This window comes from Anabrus simplex, chromosome 10 (assembly GCF_040414725.1).
Source record: "Anabrus simplex isolate iqAnaSimp1 chromosome 10, ASM4041472v1, whole genome shotgun sequence".
In the NCBI taxonomy this organism is placed as follows: domain Eukaryota; kingdom Metazoa; phylum Arthropoda; class Insecta; order Orthoptera; family Tettigoniidae; genus Anabrus; species Anabrus simplex.
The window spans coordinates 16,162,155-16,168,216 of NC_090274.1; positions in this window are offsets into that span (position 1 = coordinate 16,162,155).

The following is a 6,062-nucleotide window of genomic DNA, read 5'->3' on the forward strand; positions in this document are numbered from 1 at the left end:
CGGTAAGAATCTGGATCATCTTTCGGTCCTTTTCCTTTGTACAGAATGTGGACAATTGATTTTCTCCACTTTTCAGGGATATTTCCTTGTTTGATGAATTCGTTCAACAGAGCAGTCCAGAGCCCGATAGTGAATGGTAGTGATTCTTTTAAGACTTCACTGGTCAGGTTGTAGGGACCAGCTGCTTTTCGCAGTTTCCCTTGCTGGAATGCCATCCAGACGTCTTCTGTAGTGACTACTGTGATACTATCTTCTGTTGTGAATTAGTTTTGCACTTCGGACATCTGCGATTTATTACAGATCCTTGAGAAGTGTTGTTCCCATATCTCCATCGGCACTTGAGAGTTTATCTTATATCGTCGAGGTTCCAATATTTTATAAGGAGTGTTTTCCACTTCCGTTATGATTTCGAGCTCTTTCTTTCTGGCATGCTGAAGACTCTTTTTCTTTCACTAGGATCCTATACCTTCTTCTTTCCTCTGTCAATTCTGTCAGTGCTTCGGTTGTTTGTGTTTCTCTCCATTTGTGCAGCTTATCTAGTGTCGATCTTCTTACGGTGTAGCATTCTTCATCAAACCAAGTTTTGCTTATTCTCTTTGGCGGTTTCTCTCTGGTTGATCTAATGATGGATTCCTCAAGCATCTCTAATGCTCTGCGTATATTTCCAGTCTGAATGAGCGCTATGGTTGTAACTCTGTCCAGACTTTCATTGAGCGCCTTCGTATTGATTTGACGATGTGTCCATTTTTGCACTACTCTTTTGGATTCTATTAAGTCTTTAAAGAAGTTAATCTGGATAGGTATGTGCTTCCGTATGGACGTCCATAGGTGCTTCTGATTCTTTGGCTTTATAATAATAAGTCTATCGTACTGGAACCGTTATGAGCAATATAGGTTGGTAGTACCTTCTTGCTGGCTCCTTGCTTCCTCCAGCATTTCGAAGACCGTGAGAGCTTTCCTGTCTAGTTTGTCTTTGCGACAGTTAAAGTCGCCGGCTAATATTAGGGGAATTGATGTATCAACATTGTGGAGGGCGTGTAAGGTAGATTCTATGACGGCCTCGCTTGTGGCTTTGGGTTTCATATACATACCGAACTACTAATAATCAGTAGCGGTGACTGGGAATTAAAAGTGGGGGCGAGGGGAAACAAAATTACGGACAACAAAAAGTACTCGGGTTAGTGGGATATAGCGAGTATGTGCATGTGAACTGGAAGAAAAGCTACAAAGCGGTTCATTTTTTATGTTCTTTGGGGAATTTCCACACAGAGGTAAAGGGTTTTCCAATTTAAGTGCGGTAATACCAGTTTTTGAGATGTTGATTCAATATTAGACTACAGAATAAAATTTTCACCAAAGGAACAATATACGTATGTATTAAAATTAAATAGAAGTACGGCGTGATTATACAATTGTAAATCATTTAGTATTTGACTACACACAAGGAAACTAACAGACAATAAAGGGACTGCCAGACGGATGAATGCGCGCGACAATCGGTGAATCATACCTCAATGTCCTTGATCTCGGCAAAAAGACATACCCCTGCTACCCTTTTCGATAGCACATGCAACATCTCCGCTACTTAATGAGGCGCTATGCAAATCAGTTAGCCGCGACGAACGACAATTTGTAAGTATTTCCGCTAAAAATTAAAGAAAATAAACTAAAGAGCTAGCTGATAAGATAACGGGGCTCGTACATTTTTTCATAATTCCAATAATTCATAGTTTAGCCAGCTAAAATGTAAGAAAAATGTAATATTTTCTCCACAAAGTGGGGGGCGACCGCCCCCCCTCGCCCCCCCTTAGTCGGCGTTACTGCTAATAATTGTTTGAATATAACGATCGCGGTGTTCTCTTCGATACGTTTGCTAATTAGTTGGCCAAGGGATGGCTTATAAAAGCATGACACTCCACTAGCGGGTCACCCCTCGTGCCCTGCCTCTGCTAATGCATGCACAGGGTAATAACCGTTGATGTCCACTGATTGCAGAAGAAAAGTTTCTGTGGCTATTAATAGGTCATGGTCCATTAAAGAGAATTCCTGAGCTTTCTTTAGGGATCTTAGTCCTTCAACATTCCAGAAAAATAGTTTCAGCTCGGAATTGACGAGCCGGAAGGGCCGAAATGTTACAGCCTTTGGCCAGAAGTCAGTATTGAATATAATTTCCTTATACCTGAAGGGTACTGCAACTTTGAAGGCTTTGTTTGTACTTTTCGTGTCTAGTAGTTCACATTCGGTGATATTTTCATTGAGATATTGTGTGATGTCTTTTGCTGTGGTTTCTTGGCTTAGGCGTCCGAGATAGACCCATACGTTTCTTTCTCCTGCCGTCAACTTACCCGATGTTGTAGTTCCTCTTTGAATGGTTGGGGGTCTTCTTATTCGTGGCTGATGATGTGGGGCTTGTGTATCTGTCGGAATTCTAATGGGCCTTTGTTTACGCCCTATTACTGTTGTCTAGGGGATTACCTTATTGTGTTCTTTGTTCTGTTGACTTGTTCCTTGATCTTCAAGTTCAGTCTCACTGGAGAAGAAGCTCATTAGGTTTAGGTGGTAGAATAGTTTCTAGACTTAATTTATTTATCCATTTTCGTATATGCATTTCCATTGATATTTGAATTTAGCGCTACTTTTCATGTCAAGTCACTAGGAGCGCCACCGTTGAATTGTCTCCCATTTTAACAAGGCTAAATCCGAAGTGTCACGTATTGTCTCTACTGTATTTGGTGATAATAAGAAGAACTATAATAGTCAGCCAGTTTGCTTACTAGTGTTATTTGAAGCAAGACAATTGGAGTTGGTCTTGTTTGAAGGCCACTAGCCGAAATAACGAGTTACCGACGTGGACGAAGGGATCTGCATTATCGACAGAACCATAGTTAATGATATATTTCGAAGCAAATAGTTCAGGCTTTCAGTAGTAGATGGCAAAGGTAAGTCTGTAAGTCGAAATGTGTGTGAATTTACGAATTTCTGAGGTCCGAGTTTTGAAGACAATTACGCCAGGCTGTTGTGCTTATCGATGCAGAAACAGATCCGGAAAGGGTTTTAAAATGAAATCGGACAATTGCTTCCTTTCAGCTCTGAAAGTAGCATGTTATAAGACGCTCCCAGCAACGAATAGAGTTGTCTCATGCATTATAATGGTAATAATAATAACAAAATGGGTTAATAATTTTATGGAGGCTAAGGCAGACAATGTCAGATTTCTCCGTTAATATCCGCCGTATCGAAAACCTGTGCATAACGAAAGTTGTTTAGAATATACCGGTAATTTCCTATCTTTTACGTTTCGTGCGATTTTACCGTGCAAGGAAAAATAACGGAGATTTTCACGATTAAATTATTTTTCATAAATTCCCAAATATCTCCACAAATATCTGTTTTATTTAAGACCTGTCCATAACAAAAGTTACAGGAAAGGCCACTCCCGATCATTTACTGCAAGTCTCGTTCATTTTCACCGTATGAGATATTATGATTGATATATTCTCGAATTCAAACTTAAAGGACGTGGTTATAAGTGCCGCCTTGCATCAAGTTGAGTTCTCCCATACGTTATAATGATAATAATAGTCCGACTCCATGCCTGAATGGACAGCATACTGCCCTTCGGTTCAAAGTGTCCCGTGTTCGATTCCCGGCCGGGTGGTGTATTTAATAGCTCGGGTTTGGGGACTGGGTGGTTGTGTTTGTCCCAACACTCTCCTCTTCATATGACAACATACCACGCTACAAATTACCACAGAAACACGCAATAGCGATTACATCTTTCCATATAGGATTGGCGTCAGGAAGAGCATCCGGCCGTAAAACAGGGCCAAATCAACTTCACTTCACATACACACACACATATATATATAACGAAAGTTGTGGAAGAGCGATAGAAGAAGAAAGTAATGATAACAGTAATAACAATTACATTAGCTAAACCCATAGTACGGTGGCAAATAGAATGTTTAAAATACAGCGGATTTCTACCAGTTCTAACCGAACCGGGACACACAATTTGTCGCACATCACGGGGATCGAACTGCGGGCAAATACAGTAGAGACAATACGCGACACTCTGCGAGATATAGAGGGACAGCGATTAGAGCTCTGTCTAGCGGAGTGACCTGAGAGTTACTGATTCTGTCATAAGAGCACGTGTATGTGTTTGTGAAGTTTTTGAGGTTAATTATGCGTTTGCATTAAGTTGACATAAGTAAATAGTAGCGTGTGTCATTCCTTTATATCTCCTGTCAGTATGAGTGGGAGGATATGTGCTGCGTTTGGCTGCAATCACTATGAAGTGCAGAAGGATTCGCGGTCTTTCTTCCGTTTCCCTCGTGACAAGAAAATGTAAGTAAATACTGTGTTTGCATATGTATTCTTCCAGTTAGAAAGATATTTTTATAGAAGGCCTACTTCCTAAACTTCTGACCTGCGCGACCCATATTTTAACTGGCTTAAAATATAATAAGCTTATTTTATTGTATTAGTGTAGCAGTTAACCTTCAATACCGATGTGTTGTTGTAGATGTGATCTGTGGGTTTTGATTTAATTCAGGAAAATGCATATGTGTGTGGCTGGTTGTGTTCCAAGTTACCCCATTTGGAATACCGCAATGCGTTGTCATGCACTGAAGAAAACATGGGTGATTTAAGAAATGTGATGATGATGCAAATTTCCTTTACCCTAATGTAATGGCAAGTATTGTTTATAGGGAAATTTTGAATGTTTTTACGGCTAAATTTATAGATTTTCTTTCTGTTAGTAGGCTTCAAGTTAAAAGGAAAATTATCCAGCTCTTAAATGTAAATTCATTGAATCATGTGTGTAAGGAATGTGCCGATATTTTTATTGACAAGTGTCCTAATGTGATGTACAATGCTTTTAAATAAAAAAAAGACAAATCTAGCCGTGAAAGTTCAGGCAAGTATGCTAAAGCTAAAACAGTAATGCATAAGTGAAAGATCAAGCCCTTTCACAGCAGTCCATTTCACATCTTGATTATATGTCTAATTTCAGTCTTTAAATAATTACCTGTTTAATAATTCTTCATTCATGTATCCAGAATTGCTTTAGCAACTTTGAAGGTAATATTTGAGCAACACTCTCTGTAGACGTAATTTATCTATCCATTTCCGTATATACATTTCCATTGATATTTGAATTTTGCGCGAATTTTCAGGTCACGCCACTTGCGAATTGTCTCCGGCTAAATCCGGAAGTGTCGCGTATTGTCTCTACTGTATTTGCTGTGGGTTGTCAGTAATTGAGTCGTTGAGTACAAGGAGGCACTCCGGGAGTAGGATAACTGCTTGTTTTCACCGAGCAACAAGTAGTATTTTCTCAAACTATAGGCCTATTTTATAGTGATACTAATATTTAATTCCTCATTGCGGGGATCAAACCGTAGCCATAACTAAAGAAGCGCTAAATACAACAACCCGGGGACCATGGAAGTTGCTACTTTTCACCACTTAAGAGTAGCAGGTTTTCGTTATTATTTCTATTAGTACCACGAGTAGAATGGTACGATGTCAGCTTATATTATGTTATCATAAATATGGAGCTAGGTAATACAATTTTGTCTACCCATCGGTTAATTAATCACACTATTTTCTCTGTTCTGCGTGTGTTAAAATTATATACATACCGATAAGTCATATATAAAAAAGTACATTTCTATATATAGTTTGATGATTCTGTGTTGCATATTCTGATATGTAAAATCATGCAACCTGAGATATAATAATGTTAATTTTTTAATTAAATGTAGGCTAACTACACAGTCGTCACATACATTATACAAGACAATGGCTATTGTTATATAGGCCTGTAGCTACCTACACACATTTTCGAACTTCTTCAATAATATTGTGACTTGTAGGCCTTTACTACGTATGAAACTAACTTTTGAAGTCTATGTCAGGTAGTCTGACTCTGAATATAACAAATACTGATAAGTCTTTATACAAACAGCATAAGCAAAATAAATGGCATCTTAAACATTGAACTAGTATATTCTAACTGAAACAACAATATCGCTCTACTTCATCTATCAGCT